Here is an 18,733-nt window from a genome sequence, read left to right on the forward strand (position 1 = left end):
TCATAGAGCTCCTTTCACATGGCGTTCGCTTTAAGCTGGCCTCACGTAGCTCCGATTCTGACCTTGAGAGGACATCAGTGGTGACAGGTGTGAACAAGGTAATCCCAGCTACAAGTCTTTGGGGGCTTTCCTGTTTCTTGTGTCTGGCTTTTGCCCCCCCTCCTCTTTTCTCCAAAAGGTACAGCCACACAGGCAGGCTTGGGGCTGTCTATGCAAGAGCCAAGAGTCGGTGGGATGGCAGTTTGCCTCTGATGCTGCCCCAGCGGCACAGGGAAGGGAGCAGGCACACTCCCCAGGGCCACACGTTCCAAGCACAGTCCCTAATAGCAGCAGCACAGCACACTTGTCTGCTGGGAGCCCAGCTTGTGTCACATGCTGGCCTTACAGAAATCTGACATATGAGGATTATCCCAAGACCGAGCTACAGTAAGTCAGATCATCACAGCAGTCATTTATGTGTGTCACCCATTCATTCATCCATTTGGGGAAGGGTTTTAGTGGCTGCCCTCCTTCCCCTCCCCTTTTCTCTCCACCTCTGATCTGCCTCTGTGGACAGCAGAGACTCCTAATTCCACGCTTCTGCCATCGCCGTGCTTCTGCAGAGCTGCCCACAACTCCTGCTGCTGTGGCTCACCCACAAAACCAGACCTTGCCCGCGTTCCAAGGGTACATCTGCAAATCCACTCTTGACAAGCAAATGCAAAAATAATAAAATAATAATAAACAAAATTGGAACTGTGTTAAATAATCTCCTTAGAGGCTAAGTACACATTTGCTGCTCACTACTGGGCAGTCGCCATGGGAGCTTTCCATCCTAATACAGCTGAGACCAAGCTGGTCACTTGTTTTCATAGCAAAAATCAGCCATAAAACAGCACCTTTTCCTTATATTTCCTCAGGGGAATAGGGACAAACTCAGTTCAGAGTGAGACAAGGCCTTCAAAAATTCTTCCCATCCATACTGCTTCCATTCAAGATCCTCTGAGAGCTGTAGCAGCAAACACCTGCAGATTATCTTAATGGAATATTCAAATTCAGGAGGGTATAAATACTGAACAGATGAATCCAAGAGTCCAGAATGCCTTAGGGTGTCTACCTTGTATGCCCAATGCCTGGCTACCTAACTAGAAAATAAAAAATAAGACTCAGCCACAAAAGGAAGAACCAGAGTCCCATTTCATGAAAGCAGTACCTCAGTAGCCACTCTCCCACCTCTGTCAAGTTTTCCTCCACCGCTTTAGCCAGCTCCTCCTTCACACAGGCCGTTTCTGACTGAACTCCAGGAGCCAGAGGATTTGAAGCAGAAATTTCCCTGAGCTAGGAAAGGTGCCATTCCCCAAGCAGCTGCTGCTGGGTGCAAAGGGGTGGGACGTGCTCCCTGCCAGCACAGCACACCAAGCCAGCACTCAGGCACACACCAGCCTCCCCTGAAAGCTCCAGCTCTTCATTAAATTATTTAAGGCTATTTACACATCTTTTCTAATGCAACAGAAGGGAACATATCCCATGGATACCCTTGCCTGTTTGCAATGATTGTACAGGAACAACCCCGCATTTTTAAAATTATTTTTTTCTACAAAGCAGCACAGTAGCTCCTTGCTAGATACTCAACTGGAAACATCTGGAATAGATGGGACTGGATTTCCAGGCCAAACACAAACTACAGGACTAGTTTATTCCTCTGTAAAGTCTGTACTAATCCTGGCATTCAGCTCCATTCCCTGGGCACCCACACATGTGCAGGTGTGCAACACACCTGTGTGTCCCACAGCTCTGCCTAAACGCTGTGTGTCCCAAGGCCAGCTCCTCCAGCCTAGGCAGCATCAGCCCAGCCATGGAGCAACTGAGAAGGAGCAATGTGGTAGAGCAGAGAAAGGCAAAGGAAGGGAGTAATTTCCACTGCATGCAAGGGATACAGGGCTGAAAATTCACCAGTTGCCATCTCCCTGGCAAATGTCTCCTCATCCTTCCCATGACAGCAGAGCATCCTCTCAAGCATCACTACAGCAGTGGGAGTGTCCCCCACCTTCCCAGAACATCACTGTGCCAGCCTGGAATGGGTTTATCACATTTAACAGCCATGCTTTTTTAGCTCCAGAGGGCTAGAAAACTGCTCAGCAAGGCTGATGCTTTCCTTGAAACATGTATCCAAAGGAGCTGGGGGGTTTAAAGGGCCAGGAATAGAGCTTGGGTCGACTTGGCACAGTGCCCCGGCTCTAATCCACAGGAGTTTAGTGATTAGACTCCAAGCACCACCTCCCTTGACTTGGTCTTTTCTGCCCTTCTCAGATTATCACAGGATTTCTGTGGGCCAAAATCTAGCAAGAAAACATCCTTTACCGATTTGCATGGGGAAATTATCTCAGTCTCCTGGAATTTTTCAAATACCATGAAATGGGAGTTGCAAATGAAGAAAGAGAAAAAAAAATAGTGATGTGGAACAAGTAAAGGTTCCCTTGAATCTTCAGGGGGAAGTGGCAGGCAGACTCCTGTTGGTGAAGCACTGCAGCAAGACCACTATCCCATGGAAGACACACATGGACTGGAGAGAAGAAAGCATGGAAAAAATTTTAGGGCCTCTGAAAAGAAATGCGGTTAAGCCTGGTTTACTAACTCCTTGTTGGAAGGTAAAGGAGTTTCCAGACATTTCTTGTCTAGATCCACATCCTCGTGACTGCTGCTGCAACATTTTGGAAACAAACCTAAAAAAAAATTTAAAAATATTTGGCTTCTATTTTCAGTCTGACAGAATATGCTCCAGTAAAAAAACACGAACTGCTTGAGTAACTGGCCTCTCTGGGCCAAACATTTTTAGAAATTATGTTATGTGTCAATAGCATTTGAACAAGAGTCACACACGGCCAGCAGCAACTCTGCTCTGCCTGAAAAGCGCCGGCAGATCCAGCTCACGGAAATATTCTGCCCAGCTACTCAGCAAGAACAAGACCAATTTAGTACTAGCAGAGATCCTGGACTTGCTAATGGATGCGCTCATCTGCCAGCATCTGTTCTGCTCATCACAACATGAATTCTTCGCGCGGGTCTCTGGCTGCAGCACCAAACACTCTCACCGCATCTCCCAGGCAGCGCAAAGCAGAGCGTAACCTCGGAGTTAGCGCTCTCCGCGCTACTCCCGGCAGCGGCCGGCCGCCAGCTCCCCCGGGAGATGGAGTGCTGCCACCGCCCGGCTGCTCAGCTCCACAGCTGCCAGACTCGGAAGGCTGAGGGCAGGAGAGAGGGAAAGTGGTGTTCGGCGTAAATAAAAAGGACTGATGTGGCAACACGAGATGTTGCGCGGAGTCACAACTCGCCGGCGCGAATCAATGCCTGACGGAGCTGTGGAGCCAGAGGGGAGAGTTACTGCTCACCGATAAGCTTTTACGATTCTGCCCATTTCCAACGGCTTTTGCAATCAGGAAGAAACCCCAGCAAACTCTGAACTGCACAAGGAAAAATAAATGGAGCCAGTTCCGTAACTGGAGCAGTGTAACACAGAGCCGTGAGAAAGTCACATTAGAGAGCAGCCCAGCGAGCTGGGGCGTGGAGGGGATCATGGGGCTGAGGGAGGAGGGAGAGCTCCAGGTCCCAGAGCAACAGCACGGGCAGCAGGGCTCCCGGCGGATCGGTGGGAGCTGCCAGCCCACAGGGGGCCTGCCCAGCACAGCACCCGCTGTGCCACAGCTCTGCCAGGCAGGTGTGGGGAAGCTCTCCACTCTCCCGGGAAAGGCAAGGGAAGAAAGATCTTCCTGAGCGTGCAAAGTCAACCACCCTGTCTGTTTCACAGAGCACAGCACCAGTGACCTGTCAAGACTGACTGTTTTCCTCAGAAAACTACCACAACCAAAGTGGAGTGGGAAGGCATGGATTGGGATGCTGCGGGAGAAAAGACAAACCCAAGCAGATGGTGCACGGGGCATCATGGGCTGAGCTGTTTAGCAGGTCCCAAATCCCACAAGGTTTACCCCCAGATCTACCACATACTGCTCCCCCACACCACATACCCCCAAACACAAAAGGAGAGATCTGCTCTGGTAGGAAACATTCACAGCCCCACACTGCTCCCCTCAGGTGTAACCAACACAACTTGTGACAACAAGCCTCATCCAACCTTCAACCACAAATGAATCAGCCAGACCTGAAGGCTCCCATGGACAGGACCTGGACCTGAGCAGAGAGAAGAGCCACCAAAGGCTTCCCTGCCAGTGACACCCAGTGCCGTCACCAAGCCACCCAGGTTAGATGCCAAGTGCAGGAATGAGTCAGCAAGCCAAACAGGCTGCTTCTGTCAGCTGGCTGGGGGGAGACAGAGATAACATTATTCCTTCTCTCTGCAACCTGTGAAGCATTCAGACACTGCAATTGTAGTGGCCAAGTAAACAGGAAACCAGGAAGGAGACCGGGTCCCAGCTCATGCTCTCACAGCCCATACGCAAATGTGTGAATAAACAGACCTAATGTGACCGATTCCTTTTAAGGGTCCTGATGTGTTCTGGTTTTCTCACATACCTGCATATGGGCTTTATAACATAGAAAAAAAGAGCTTCTGCCTATACTCAGCACAGCCTGGTTGATGCACTTTTGGAACATGCTGCCAAATTTATCCTAGATGCATTTTCCCCTGTCAGCTCTAAAGCTGCATTTATTTACAAGCTTTCTCAGCAAAAGGCTGTACTCACCCAGAGCAAAGCAGGACAGAACCCTCTGCTTTGCACACAAAGAACTTGCACCCTAATATTCATAAACCAAACAAATTCCCAATTAAGTCATCTCATTAGGTGAAATGTTTCCCTTTATGGAGGTGTCCTCAGGGATTGAAATTAAGTCCCGTGACAGGATTTAAATAGGAGTCTCAGTTCTTGACTAAACCTTGTTTTCAAAAACTCTTACAGACTGGAACGTCAGGAACTCTAAATGTTTTATCTCAACTCACAGGTGAAGTCTGTGAGAGCACCTTCCTGAAATCAAGATAAGAATCATTTTAATTCATGATGGCAAAATAAGTTCCATCACCTGGATTTCAATTTTGATCTCCGACAATTTCGGAAGAACTCCTGAAGCTGGCTATGTTCCAAAAATTAAGTAACTACTAGGAAAAGCAATTAGGAGTGAATGAAGTTACAGCTTTCTTCTGCACAAGTAATAAAGTAACACTATCAAAACATAGAGGAATACAAGAGGAACTGTCAATGAATGCAGGGCAGGTGTAACAGTTGAAGCCTTTGTTTCATTGTGATTACATTACTTACCATAAAATGACATGACTATTTAAACTGGTGAAGTCAGCTGCCTCTTCAGCTGACTTCTGCAAGAACAAGGCTGCCTTGCACTCCAGCTTCATTTGAGAACTGCAGGATCTCAGTGCAAGCCCCTCTCCAGGGCAGTGTGAGCCTCTGCTGCCAAGCACCTGGCTCCTGACACATCCATCTGCTGTATTTCATGGAGCTACAGCCAGGAAAAGGTACAGAGACAGCCTGTAAGGAATTCAAGCTTGCTCTTTGGCAGGAGCTTTGGGAGATGGAATCAAATGAGATGAATCCACAGGAAGAAGTGATTCTGGACTGTGCAAATATTACGAATGTATCTGTTTGAGGATAACATAAACCATCCATTTTTGTAGCTTTGTTTCCTGGAAATAGAAATCACCAAAAAAAGATTTCTCTAGAGGCAGAGAGACATCAGGTTTTAAACCTAAAAGTAGTAGTGGATTTTTCCTAAAAAATATTATTTCAAGCCAGCCTGTGGCATCTGAACTATTTTTGGCTATTTATTACCGTGACAATGTCATGTCCCGCAATATTTTTGTTGCAGTTTTATGCCTGAGAGGCAACTTCTTACTTGACTGTGCATCTATCTGAAACCAGTGCTGGTTTGTACAGTAGCTGCTCCTAGTTCCAGGCTCCTGTAAGAGCTCTTTTTGAGGAATCTGTGACTAAGTGTCCTGTGTCACACACAGGAGCAAGTACCATGGGCTAAGAAACAGAGCAATGTTTCAAGTGTGTATTTTACATCAGCTCAGCACACAGCTTTCAAAGTATAGGAGGTCTGGATACACCTATAGAGAAACCTGGACAAAGAAACAGCAACTGCAGGAAACTTCCAGCATCTGCTGCATATTGCTCACCTGGAACCTCCAAAAGTAAGGCATGGGAAGCCTGATCCTGAGGCAAATTCCCAGCTATAAATGAGGATGTTAGAGTGGGCAGCCTGGTCCTGTGACTAAAAGCAAAGAGTTATCTGGGCTGGGTGGTGCTGGGTTTAAGTCCATTTCCCATGAGCAAAGGAACAGGCAGTGTGTACAATGAGGGGTGGGGCAGCACACACTGGCACCACTCACCAAGGGCTGCTTTTCTCCAGGGAAATCAACCCAGCACACTCAATCCTGCCTTCCCAGCAAGCACCTAGCTCCTGCACTTGTCCTGTCCTGTGACTGCTTTGGGGGAAAATGTTCTCCATAGCAATCACACCACACAAAAGGTGTGAGACCAGCCCATAGCTTAATCCCTGGGATTACAGTCTGAAGCTTTTCCCTTCCCTCAGGCTTCAGACTGTGAAGTGTGCAACTCCTGGAGTTGCATATTGTCCCACAAACCACTTCCAAGATGCTGAAGCCCCTCTAAAAGCATCACAAATCTCTGGACCACTGATGGTAACACGGGTACAGAGCATGTGCTGGCTTCCTGCTGCAAGGAGGACAGGCAAGACCTGAACCAGCACAATCCAGACTTGAGCTCTGGCTGGCAGAGGCAGAAAGCCTGGTTGTATAAAACATTTTGGACACATCTGAAGCAGCCAAGGGAGCTAATGCACTCTCAGCACTTCCCAGAGTGCAGGCACAGCGTTTCTGATCCAGTTCTTGGCATTCTGAAGCGATATGTGGATTCACAATATGCTGGTTTCAAAAACATAATCCAGCATCAAGGATATTTTTAACATGGATCATTTTGGGAATCTGCTTAACCACTCGCATGGTGTCACACAAGCAGGAACTCCTCAAAGTGCACTTATCCCAAATTATGCAAACTTTACCTGGTTACTAGATGATGGTGTCTATTAAAACTGTAATTCTTCCACCTTGGAGCAGTTGCTCCAAAGTAAGAAGGGATGTGATACCACTTGAGTTCACCTCCAAAGGAGTGCGGACAGAGCACACAGCTGTAAAATTTAAACAGAAGGGCAAAGCCATCCAAACCAAATGTCAGCACACACACAAGATTCGGGCAGAAGACAGGACTCCAAAAATATTAGACAAGGAAAAAACCGGTGGGCTTTGGACCTCATCCTCACTTGAGGGCCAACTGCTCATCCAGAAGATTTTATAGTGACCATTCCCAGGGGTGATGAGACAAAATCTCTGCTGAGGAAGGTCACTGGCATTGGTCCTGGTGCATGCATCAAATCCTAATTCAATAATAGTCACTCAAAACTAATGCAGACCTGAGAGCCAGAAACACAAACAGCCAGATTTCAAACTAAATGCCCTTCTTGCCTTCACTGGCTGCACTGGGAAGAAAAAAAAAAAAAAAAAAAAAAAAAAAAAAAAAAAAAAAAAACAAACAAACAAAAAAAACAAAAACAAAAAAAAAAAAAACAAAAACAAAAAACAAAAAACAAAAACCCACACAAAACCAACCTAAACCCAAAGGAAAAAAAACCAAACCAAACCAAAACACAAAAAAACCCACAAAACCACCCCAGAAAACACAAGCCAATGGAAGCTTACTGAAGATAAAGAAATGTTTCCAGACAGAAAAGGAGAGAGGGAAGTGAACTGCAAAACCAAGTTATTTTATAGCTTGAGGCTGAACTGAAAAAAAGAATTTCACTGCTTCCACCAATTTAAGGTCCAGTCAGAAGAGAGTCAGTCACAGCCCAGAGCAGCACAGACCCAGGTAGTCATTCTGTCTCCCAAGAGTGTCAAGTGCTCAAGAAAACACTGATTACACCAGCACAAGCCACACAGCCAGGAGGATACAGGTCCTTCACAAGATACCCACAAGGATCACAAGCAGAAACACAACTTCAAGTGACAATTCCCTTCTACATGGCCAGAGATGGTGCTCCTGCACCCGGGAGAGCATCTGCTGTTGGATCAACCATATGTGTGGTGCTGGGCTATCACTAACCAGTAACATTACATATTTTACCTACATGCAGGAAAACTTCCCCTCCTCCAAATTTCACATGGTACCAGAGGGGCAGGTTGGTAGAAAACAGCTGTTCCAGAGCACCAGCAGCTACTGGGATATGACACAGTCTCGGGGAACCTCACTGCCATGGCCACTAGCCCACAGAGAATTCGTCCACACAGCCACACACTTGAGACTGCCTGCAGAGACAGCAAAGGGCAATTTCGTACACTTCTAAGGGAACAGGTCACCGGAGCATGGAGCACAGCATCACCTTGGGGTGGCCCTTGGCCCTGGGTGCACGCAGCCCGTGAGAGCAGGGCGTCATGCTGACCCGCCCGGCACCTGAGCTGGGGCGCGTGACGGCAGCGAGGAGCAGCCAGCCTGTGATCCCTACACCCAGCCCTGCAGACAAATTAGCGATTAATAAGAGCCTGGCCCAGAGCAGGCAGGGCACATGATCACGTTAGTCAGTAGCGCAGCGACACGGGCTCCTTCAGCAGGACACCGGCTCCAGCAGCACGAACATGATGCAGCATAAAAGCACACTGCTATGAGCAGACAATGCATGATCCTGCATAAGACAATCCATTTAGCAATGTTCAACCCACCTCACCAGCAAAATGTGTTTGCTTCTGGACCGGCATTTTGCTCCATGGGACAGTCAGGTTCTTAATTTGGTTCTCAGTGCCCTAAAGCTGGGTTTACTGTATCCTCCAACCACAGCCAAGAGCGCAGAACCCAACTGCTGAGCAGGCAACTCCCAAGTTTTAACAAGACTGTCCTCTACATGACATCCATTTAAGGGCAGCTCAAAATAGACTTATTCATATCAGCCTAAAACAAGACTGTGAAGAAAACAACAACCCGAGAGCTGAAAAGTCATCTCTTGCCAGAAAGTACTCACAGCTACTTCTTCTGAACCCCTTGCTTGTGACCCATCAATGTTGTCTGGAAGAAAAACTTGTGGGACAGAACTGGTAGGAGCACAGCAATGCTGATAAGCAGCGCTGCTGCAGGACGTCCTGTGGTTTCCAAAGTAACCTAACCATCAGTATAAAGGCTACTGAGCTCGGACAAAAAACCAAGCAGACTTCTGCAAGGGAAGAGAAAATGAGACTTCAGCATCAGTCTTTCTTTCAGGGTCTGGAAAACTTCATCTGTCCTAAGGATGGATTATGAAAAAAATCCTTCTCTGGACAGATAAAACCTCAAAAATTAAGATCACTTGCATCTTCCTTTACCAAAGGAAGGCTGCTCAGCCTCCTCTACTGCCACTTACACAAGTTTGTCACTGCAATGAGCTGCTCTCCCTGCATGGCAGCTGGCTCCTTCTGACTCCAGATCATTAGTCCATAAACATGAACTTCCCAGGCATTCCTCAAATGTTCTCTTCAGATTTCCCATGTGCCTGTACAATTCAGCCCTTTACCCATTAGGGTTTCAAGCAATAGTGTTTTGACATGAGTAAGTGCTATAAAAAATATTTTATAGGTCCCACATTCCCTCTCCTCTTCCTCCAGAACTCTGTATAAAGCAAGAGTTGCTAATTCTGTTTTAGGAACTATAAACTCAAAGGCATCCTCAAGAACCACAGCGGATGTAACATTCTGTGCTACTCTGCCTGGGGTACAGCTCATTTTCTTCTCAATATCTAGTAGGGGGCTATGGTTTGGATTTGTGCTGGAAACACACAATTCACAAATGGCAGTTGACCAATGTTATTGTACCTGTCGTGGGAGCAAGCAAGCAGTGGTGCAGCTGGGGTTAAATCAGGACACTCCTTTTTGGTGTCCAGTACAGGGCACAAAGGGTTCAAAAAAACGGCAGATTTGACTGGAATGTGCTAGGTGGAATTCACAGCTGTCATAGCTGTATGGATACTGATCAGGAGGCTCCTGCCTTGCCATGGGCACGCTTGTCTGGCTGCATGGGGTGCCTAGAGGTTGTCAGGGGCAGTTTTTGCTTTCGGTGCTCCCGTGGTGCTTATCAGGCTGCTCTGCTGGGCCTGGGAATGCTCTGATAACAGCAGTGACGACGACGTGCCCGGGCTGATGGGGCACAGCTCAGGGCTACTCTGCTGCTGTCCTGGGGAGGCTGCAGCTCCAGTGGGAGCTTGGGCCAATGGGCTGTGACCTGTGGGAACACCCCAAAGGATAACTCCAGGCTGGAGAAGGTACGTCTCAAAGGATCTGGCCAGGCCCACGCTGCAGCAGGTACACCTCAAAGCATCAGTGGCTGTGCATGAGGACATGCTGGAGTCCTTCACAGCTCACGTTGATCACCCACCATCTGCTTTCATCCTCTTTTCCACATGCACCTAAAGCACTGCAGGAAGTCATTCTTCCAAAAAAAGTCTCTTTCTGTAACAGGCCTGAAATGGTTTGCTTTGGTAATAGATATTCATAAAAGCACAAGCAGCTTTTCCACTCCTTTTTTAAGCTGTCAGGGTGACCACGGCTGAACCCAGACACGGTCATCAGTCACGCATTTCTTGGAGACACCTGTTAACAAAGAAGGGCTTTATGCCCAGCACCTAATTGCAACATGGCTGTTTAAAGGTAAACGGGAAATGGGCGACAGTAATATTAAATCCCAGTTATCTGCATCCATTATCTTGCATTTTTTTATTGCTAAGCTGAATGACTGGTCTGGGACCAGAGCCAGAAAAGTTGGGCTGATACCACAGATCAGGACTTCATAGATATTTCTGAGAATTACAAGTTAAGGGTCACATCCAGAACTGAACAGACTGCTCCACAAAAACCCACAGGTATCTTGACTGAATCACAAGTCAAGCCTTTCCAGGAAAACAGAGGTGTTGGCAACCCAAGGCATTACTAGACCAGGAATACGTAATGCAAAGGTGTCCTACTCACCACTTAGAATTAAAAAGGCAGAAACAGGTTCGTTCAAGAAGCATTGCCCCATTCATAGAAAAGTTATTACAGAAACTTTTAGAGTTCACAGCAATCTCTACACTCCCACATTTGTGAAGATTCAGGGAACATCCAGGTTACTTGCTGGGAGAGACATTGAGCTTACATTGTTTTTTCAATGCTTTTTAACAAATTAAGTTGCATAGCTAATGTTCAGTGAACTAGGATCCTTTAGCTTGATCTTTAATTCGAGTAATTATTTTAAAAGCTGGAGACACCATCTCCCTTTACTCAGTCTCTGGAGAGGATTCTTACACTGGAACACACAGTTGGGGTTTTTTCACAGGGCTGTTCTGCAGCATATTCCCTTTCAACAAAATTTATACACTGTATTCCTGGCAAAGGGAAGAGAGCTGTGATCCAAGCAAAACTTGGGAAATACAGAGGTCTTCCTTCTGCAGCAATTCCTGCCATTGCACTGTTTTGTTCACAGGTCCAGAGTGTCCATCCCAGGTTAAATTACAGCCCAAGGATGGCAGCTACATGCCTACTCCTTCAAGTTCTACTGCAAACAGGAGCAAGCCATGAGACTGAGCACTGAGAGCATCCTGTCTGGAGCTCTGTGCCCACAGCAGCCAAGCATGGGCGCCTGGGCTTGCCTTGCCGACAAAGCACGAGCCTAAGCCCAGGCTCGAGCCCAGGCTTGCTCACATTCCGTCCATGCTAGCAGGCTCTCAGGCTCAACTTCAGAGCCCTGCCGAGGTGGTAACACAGAGCCCAGAGACCCAAAGGTCAGCAAGGTGCCTCGTACAAGCCAGAACCCGGCAGAGTCCCATGGCTGGAACCTCACACCTGCCTCGTCAGGCACAATGCAAAAGCTCTTCCCCAGGCACGGGAAAGCCCAATGGGCACAGAAGGCCTTCTCCAAGCTTGTATGACACGGGAGCTGTACATCATGGGAGACAGCCTGCCTGTGCTTCTAAAGCCCAGCTTCAGTATAAAAATTGATCATTCACCAGTGATTAAAAGGGAGAAACATACTCCTTTATCCCGAGTAAGAAGCGCTCACATAGTTACAGAGAATCATTGCATCTATCACATTCTGGTAGGAGCAGTTCTTGCTCTTGGGCAGCAATAATCTCCTTTCTATGCACATTCCAGTGATATGCCAATAACACGACAGAGATACAAAAGCACTCTGAAATGGAGAGCATTTCAATATCCATTCAAGGCATCTTTTGCAAAAGTTCACTGATGTCATCCGACTGGTGAACTGGAACTGAAAAGATAAGCTAGGCAGGTGGACAAATGACAGCTCTAATTTCATTCCAACACTACCCTAAATCAATACTCTATTCTACAGCTTCTCTCTAACATAACCCTCCAAGTGCCTATCAAAGATGCACTCAAGACTTTGCACTGGTCTTTCACTGATTTCCAACCCCACCCTGCAAGTAGCTCATGGCTGCAATCCAGACTTTGTCCCTGCATCCCTCTGGCCCCACTTGATGAATTCTCCCCACACACTGTCCTATCTCAGCATACATTTCTTCCACTCATGCAGGACTCACCCCAGCACAGCACTTCAGCATGGCCTCAAAGGCCAATGAGTTGAATTGCCTCAAGGCCAGAAGTCACCTGCACTGAAGATTTTTGTGGGACTAAGGCAACAGCTCCACATTTCCAATCATTCTCTCTGCACTGATAGAGGTGTTACTGCACTGACACTCCATCACCAGCACTACTGCTCCCATGAAACCCCGCACTGACACATCTACTGGGACAGTACTGCTCAAACCCCATCCCTGCTCACCTAAGAGATCATGAGATGTCAAACAATGGATGTGGAACACTCCCATGGCACCACAGGCTGGCTCACTGTGCCATCGAGGCTCTGGAACGGAGCTTTGCTGGGGACACAAGAGAACAAAGCCCCATCTATTTTCCCCTGGGGATGATTGTTCCTGCCCAGAAGAACACACAGGCAGCTCTGTTGAGGAGGGCTGCTGGTCTTGAGCCGTGCTCTGTATCTGCTGAATGCACCAAGTGTCAGCCAGGGAACTGAGCTCAAACTAGACAAATTTAACAAGAATTTAGGTAACATCTGCTTCAAGATGACCGCAATTGCTAGCTCTGAGATCTCAGCAAAATGTGCACCTCCAATTCCTGTGTGTAAGAAATACACTTCAAGGTTTGATGTGCTCAAATGCCACTTTTCATTGAGCTAGTGAGCAACTATTTCCCAGCTTCATTCTTATTAACCTCATATTTAGCAGCCTTGATGAAAAGACCTTTACGCTTACATTGAAGGGCTGACAATGTGTCTGAAGAGTTATACAGCCACTACAGGTACAATAAAAGCAATTAACTTTTGCAACCTTCTGTTCAAGGTTGAGAGTTTAAATGAGGTCAGTAAACCTTCAAGATGTGATTAAAATGAAGCAAAAACTTATTAAAAAAACTTAGGAGGAAAACACCATAATATTCAAGTTGCACACACCATTGAAAAAGAGACACAAGTTCTGTTTCTGCACCTACTGTACAAAATAGAGAAAACTGAAAAATTTTAGTAAAGATGAGTAGTTGGCACGCAAGACTTCAGTTGCCATCTTTGCCATCAGATTACACATCTGCACAGTCATCAAAATCCAAGTGTTTGCATGTTTCGCTCAGAAAAAGTAGCAGAAAAAGACAGAACACACCACAGGAAAAACTCCTATGTGAAAAAAGCTAAAAATTAGTTGGACATGCAAACCACCAGGACTTCTTGCATAATACCAGCTCATTGTAATAACTTTCAAAAGAAAGTAAAATTCAATCTCCCCTGGGGAACAATCACATCAAATATCAGCAACTTCACAGATGAGCAGCAGTCACCTCAACAAGGTCAAAAACAGAGGTACCATAGCTCTGTATTATTTATAGATTATATGCAATTTTATTATTAATAATATTATATTACTAACTATATTTTGAATAATATGAAATAGCTTTTATAGTCACCATTAATAACAGAATGAAGTGATTTGAGTAATCCTCAGTCTTAAAAGAAGTCATGGAACAATTCCCACCACCAAGTTCTTAACTCACTTTGGGATACCAGAAGTATGGATCAATACTTATGAAAGGAAAATTAAGGCTTCTTTCAAGACAGAATTAATACAGAGTATTTAGCAAGTATTTATTATATGTTAGCAAAACAGGAATATGATCCTGTTCCCCTATAAAGGCAGTTATATAAAACAGCTAGAATTTGAAATACTTGGAAAATTCTCTTCCCCCACTAAAAGAATTTCCTTAGGAGTAGAAAATATATAGATCAGCCATATTCTCTCTCTCTCTCCATACGTATTTATATATATAAATAATAAAGCTATTTCAAATCCACCCCTCAGTCTCTGTTTTACTTTGGCAGCAGAATGAACTTTCCTAATAGCACATGGTTTCTGGAATGCAGAGGCTCAAAGTTCATTTGTGCTGCAGATTCAAAGAATTCTGATATCGGTGACATGGAATCAACTCTTCTGGTTTTTCTGGTGAGAAAATTCAGATAAAAATTCAGGGCTGTCTGCAACCTCCTCTGCTGTGCTCAGAAGGCTCAGCCATACTCCAACAGCATGGCTCTACATGCCTACTGAATTTGGACAGAAATCCACTGTTCCAAATCAAACTGAACGCCAAGAACTGAGATGGAGCTTTCTCTGATTTTCAAATTTCTCATAAATCTCCATGCAGCCTTACTGCACTGCCAGTCCCTATGGCAAGTTCAAATATGTTCCTTATGTGAAAGACTCATAATTGTGTATGTAATTCAAAGACATTTTTATCTCTTCAGTTAATGTAATTAAGCCATTGAAAAGCAAGAGCTCTGCAGCTTTTCACTTATGCTACGCACTGTTTTATCACCCAGTTATGGGTGCAGTCATTGTCTTTGACACTGTCTAACAGCAATAAAAATCATTCCTGCCACAAACTGCGCACAATCTTGAGCAAACTCAGGAGAAACGAGATGCTACAGCGACTCAAAGTTCAAGGGCAGGGAGGCAGAAACCTTACTTTGAGTGGTTGTGGGAATCCACTGCAACCTTGACCATTTTATAGCTGTATCTCCATTTCAAGCCAGGCAGTGTGAGCTAAGAGAAAGACCTCTGCCTCCCCATCCAAGCCCTTATGTTTTGAGGGAGCACAAAAGAGGAGCTTTCCTTCCACCAGATGCAGCACAATGACACAGACACGCACTCCTTTATCAATATTAACCATAAACTACTATTACTGGGTTTTCAAAGAGCACTCTCCCCTCTTGTGAGCCTTCTAAGTGGATTTGAAGCCGGAAGCAGCTAATTGACTTGGAACAAGGAGGAGTTACCAGTACCCTTTTAATTTGCTCAAAGCAAGAGTTCAAATTCTGAACCTAATGCACACAGCAGATTTGTGTGAGGTGGGTCTCTGGAGCGTGACAAGGATGCTCTCGCAGTGGGGCCATGAAGGCATCTCAGCAGGACCCAGCGGCACCATCGCTGTCAGCAAAGCACCCCCAAACCCTCCTTCCAAGCCCTCTGCTTCTCCCAGCCCAGGGGAGGAACTTGGGGGCACACCAGTAAAAGCCATGCTATTTTGATATGGATGTGTATAACAACGTCATGGCATAAAATCCAAAAAATTAAATTAAAGAAGAGAAACTGGTTTACCAGCAAATCTGCACTAACGGATGGCATGTACACACACAGGAGCACCACTTGCTGAAACCACAAGGCCCATTTTTGGGCACCCACCTCCCAAAACAGCACATTTCCCCCAGATTTTCCTTTCTCAAAACAACACCTTTCCCTTTATGACTGCATCCTTCTGGCGAGGCAGCATCCCCGACTGCAAATAGCTGTTCGCACACTTACTGGCAGAAAAATAAGAACAGGTTTTTTTCTTTAGCCTCTCACGCAGCAATTTTCCTTCCCAACCTTGCCCAAAACCCCTTCCAGCTTATTATTTACAGCTGTCCAGGGTGGCAGCATTAGAAAACCTTCAGCCAGAGACACACTCAGCTCCTCCACCCTGTCTGATAAGCAGGTAGATCTGAAATCAAAAGGAGTTACAGATTTTTCCTTCTCACAGGGATGTTTTTCTTTGAACTGCACTTTGTGCATAAATTCAACCTTTTCTTATCAGCTTAAGACATCGGTAACCGAAGCATTTACCTTACACTCAACACATTTTAAAAGCTCCTCTTAAAAACCTGCTGCAAGTGATACCACAAGACAGCACCAGTACATGAGGCTGTTTTCTGGCTGCAGAGAAGTTTCAAGATCTAAAATTGTAACATGGAAGTTAAAGGGAAAAACCTGCACAGTTCTGAGCTGCAGAAAATCCTGCCAGACCTTGCTGGGAGCAAACCGGATGAGTGCAGGGTGTTACCTTGCCAGGAATGCCCTGTGCACATAAATGAAAGTTTCATCTCTCCTCCCCACAGCTGGAAAACGAAAGAAAAGGAGAAAAAAAATCCATAATTCCTTCTCACCCCACCACCATACCTTGCTCCCTACTCATCCGAGGTCAGCAGTCTACAGTTGCCAGTCCCTTGAAATCTCGGGAATGCAGGTCCCTTAAGTCCAGCAGCTGCTTTTAAAAATGCAAAATTAACTTACCCTGAGCTCAGCAAAAGCAAAGGGTAAGTTACAAACAAATCCTCCTAGTTTATTTGGAACTTCAAAGTCTGTGCTTCCTTCCTAGGAAGCTGAAGAAGCATCCCTGCAGATTGCACTTGCATTTGCCCTTCCAATCCCACTGACCCTCAGCAGCAGGTGAAGTTGATGAGAGCTAAAATCACCAGCTGAAACCAGGCTTTGCAAAATTAACTCTTCCATCACCTAATCCCGATGTCACCAGAAAAACTCTCTGAGCCTGGAATGGCAGTCCAGGAAAGGACTAGGACAGATCAGCTTATGTACCATGCTCTGAGCAAGCACAGATGCAAACAGTCCCATTTAATTACTTGGCACAGGACCGGAGATTGTGAGAACAAAATGAAGTCTCTCATTCAATAGTTGCTGGGGTTTCGGAGCCTGAAGGTTGCTTTGGTCAGGGGGCCTCTGTACAATTTCCTACTGATCTCAACCAGAATAAGAACTAGGTGTATTCCTGCAGTCTATCACACCAACACTTAGCAACATATTCTGTCCCACACACAATATATACAGCTTGGCACACTTTTTTAAATCCAACTAGTGAAGCTTTTGTCGTTCGGTTTTTGGGTGGGTTTTTTTTTTGGTTGGGTGGGTGGGTTTTTATGTTGTTTTTGTTTTTTTAAACAGAAAGTATGTACATTATGGGAACAACCAGAACAAAGTCCCTAAGCAGCTGGGAGCACACGCACAGAGTCAAGTTCAGATGCACCTCTGACACAAAAGGAGCAAGTACCTATATATAGCACATGGAGCAGTTCCCCAGGGGAGCTGCTACTGCTCGGATCTGCCCCAGGGCCCGACCTTGCTCCTTACGCGCCCAACTTTAACAGGAGCAGCTTTGCGGAACGACTCCACGGAGCTGCCGCCACGCATCCCGAGCCCCGCTCTCCTGTGAGAGCCCGGTGCCTTTTTCCATCATGTCGTGGGAGCTCCCTGCACATCCGAGTGTTCCTCCTGAACGCGAGGGCTAAAGGGATGCACTCGGAACAGAAGAAAAATCTGTTAGTAACTAACGCCGTACAGAAAAAAGGAACAAGCCTCAAGATGGTTAAATCCTCATTTCCTCGTGTGCTCTCGCTATGGATGGCAGCGCTTCACAGGAAGCACAGAAAGGGCAAACAAACAGGTCTTGGATAATAAAACACTCCATACAACCATACACCAGGTGGATAACTGGAAACCCAGGAAAGACGAGGCTGCCTATTCAGTGGCTGCTAACAACTCACTGAAGATGAACTGTAACGGTAAAGAAAGTTTTCAAACACCATGAAGCGTTTTAAAAGTTGGCTCCAGCAGAGCTAGGCACCGAAAAAGACACCGAGGACGGAGAAACGCAGCCCGGCGTTTCCACCCCCGCTCCCGGTCACTCACCTCCGGGGCTCGGGCTTGCGGCGTTCCTCCAGCTTGGCGGCGGGCGGCGGCTGCGGGGCAGCCGGGGTGGCGGGCGGGCGCTGCGGACGGGCTGCGGGCGGGCTCAATGGGGCATGGCGGGGGCCCTACACCTGCCCCTCTGTGTCTGTGCCCGTGTCCGTGTCGGTGAGCGCCCGCGGCAGTCCGAGCGAGCGGCGCGGCTGTGCTGGCGGCACCGGCCCGGGCCCGCATTTAAAGCCGCCGGCGGGCTCGGCCGTCCCCTCACCCGCTCCCATCCCGGCCCGTCCCGTCCCATCCCATCCCCGGCCGCCGCTCGGCGTCACGGGGCCCGGGGCGGGGAGCCCGGAGGAGGAGTCTGAGGGCCGGGGCTGCGCTTCCCCGCCCCGAGCCGCGCCGGGGCAGGTGCGCGCTTCCACGGCTGGAAGCGGAGGGCAGGGGCGGCAGCGGGAACCCCCGCCGGCTGCGAGTGGGGCTGGCAGTGGGCACCCTGTGCCTCAGGCCGGGAGATGCCAGGCCCCCGAGCAGGGGGATGCTCTCCCTGGGGGCACAGCCGCGATACTGCCGCGGGCTGCCCACGGCTCCTGTCGCACGCCCAGGGCAGGTTCCCTGCCGCTGGAAACGCACGACCCACGGCGCTTCCGGGCCAAAAGCAGGTAGCACTGGAAAAAACCCAAGCAAA

At 47.3% G+C, this 18,733-nt stretch overlaps 1 protein-coding gene across 4 annotated transcripts in view; it reads right to left on the bottom strand.

Annotated features, from left to right (window-relative positions):
• Positions 1-18,213, bottom strand: part of SLC4A4 (solute carrier family 4 member 4) — a 114,988-nt gene extending 96,775 nt beyond the window's left edge. The window contains exon 1 of one of the 4 annotated variants that reach the window (XM_054291495.1): positions 18,055-18,213. The gene's annotated coding sequence lies outside the window, so the exon portion shown is untranslated. The remainder of the gene's footprint in view (positions 1-18,054) is intronic. The other 3 variants (XM_054291487.1, XM_054291510.1, XM_054291502.1) reach the window with 3 other exon arrangements.
• Between the last annotated feature and the right edge of the window lie 520 nt (positions 18,214-18,733).

The sequence above is a fragment of the Melozone crissalis genome, unplaced genomic scaffold, assembly GCF_028551555.1.
Source record: "Melozone crissalis strain CALT ecotype California unplaced genomic scaffold, PUWL_Pcris_2 ptg000006l_1, whole genome shotgun sequence".
Taxonomy (NCBI): domain Eukaryota; kingdom Metazoa; phylum Chordata; class Aves; order Passeriformes; family Passerellidae; genus Melozone; species Melozone crissalis.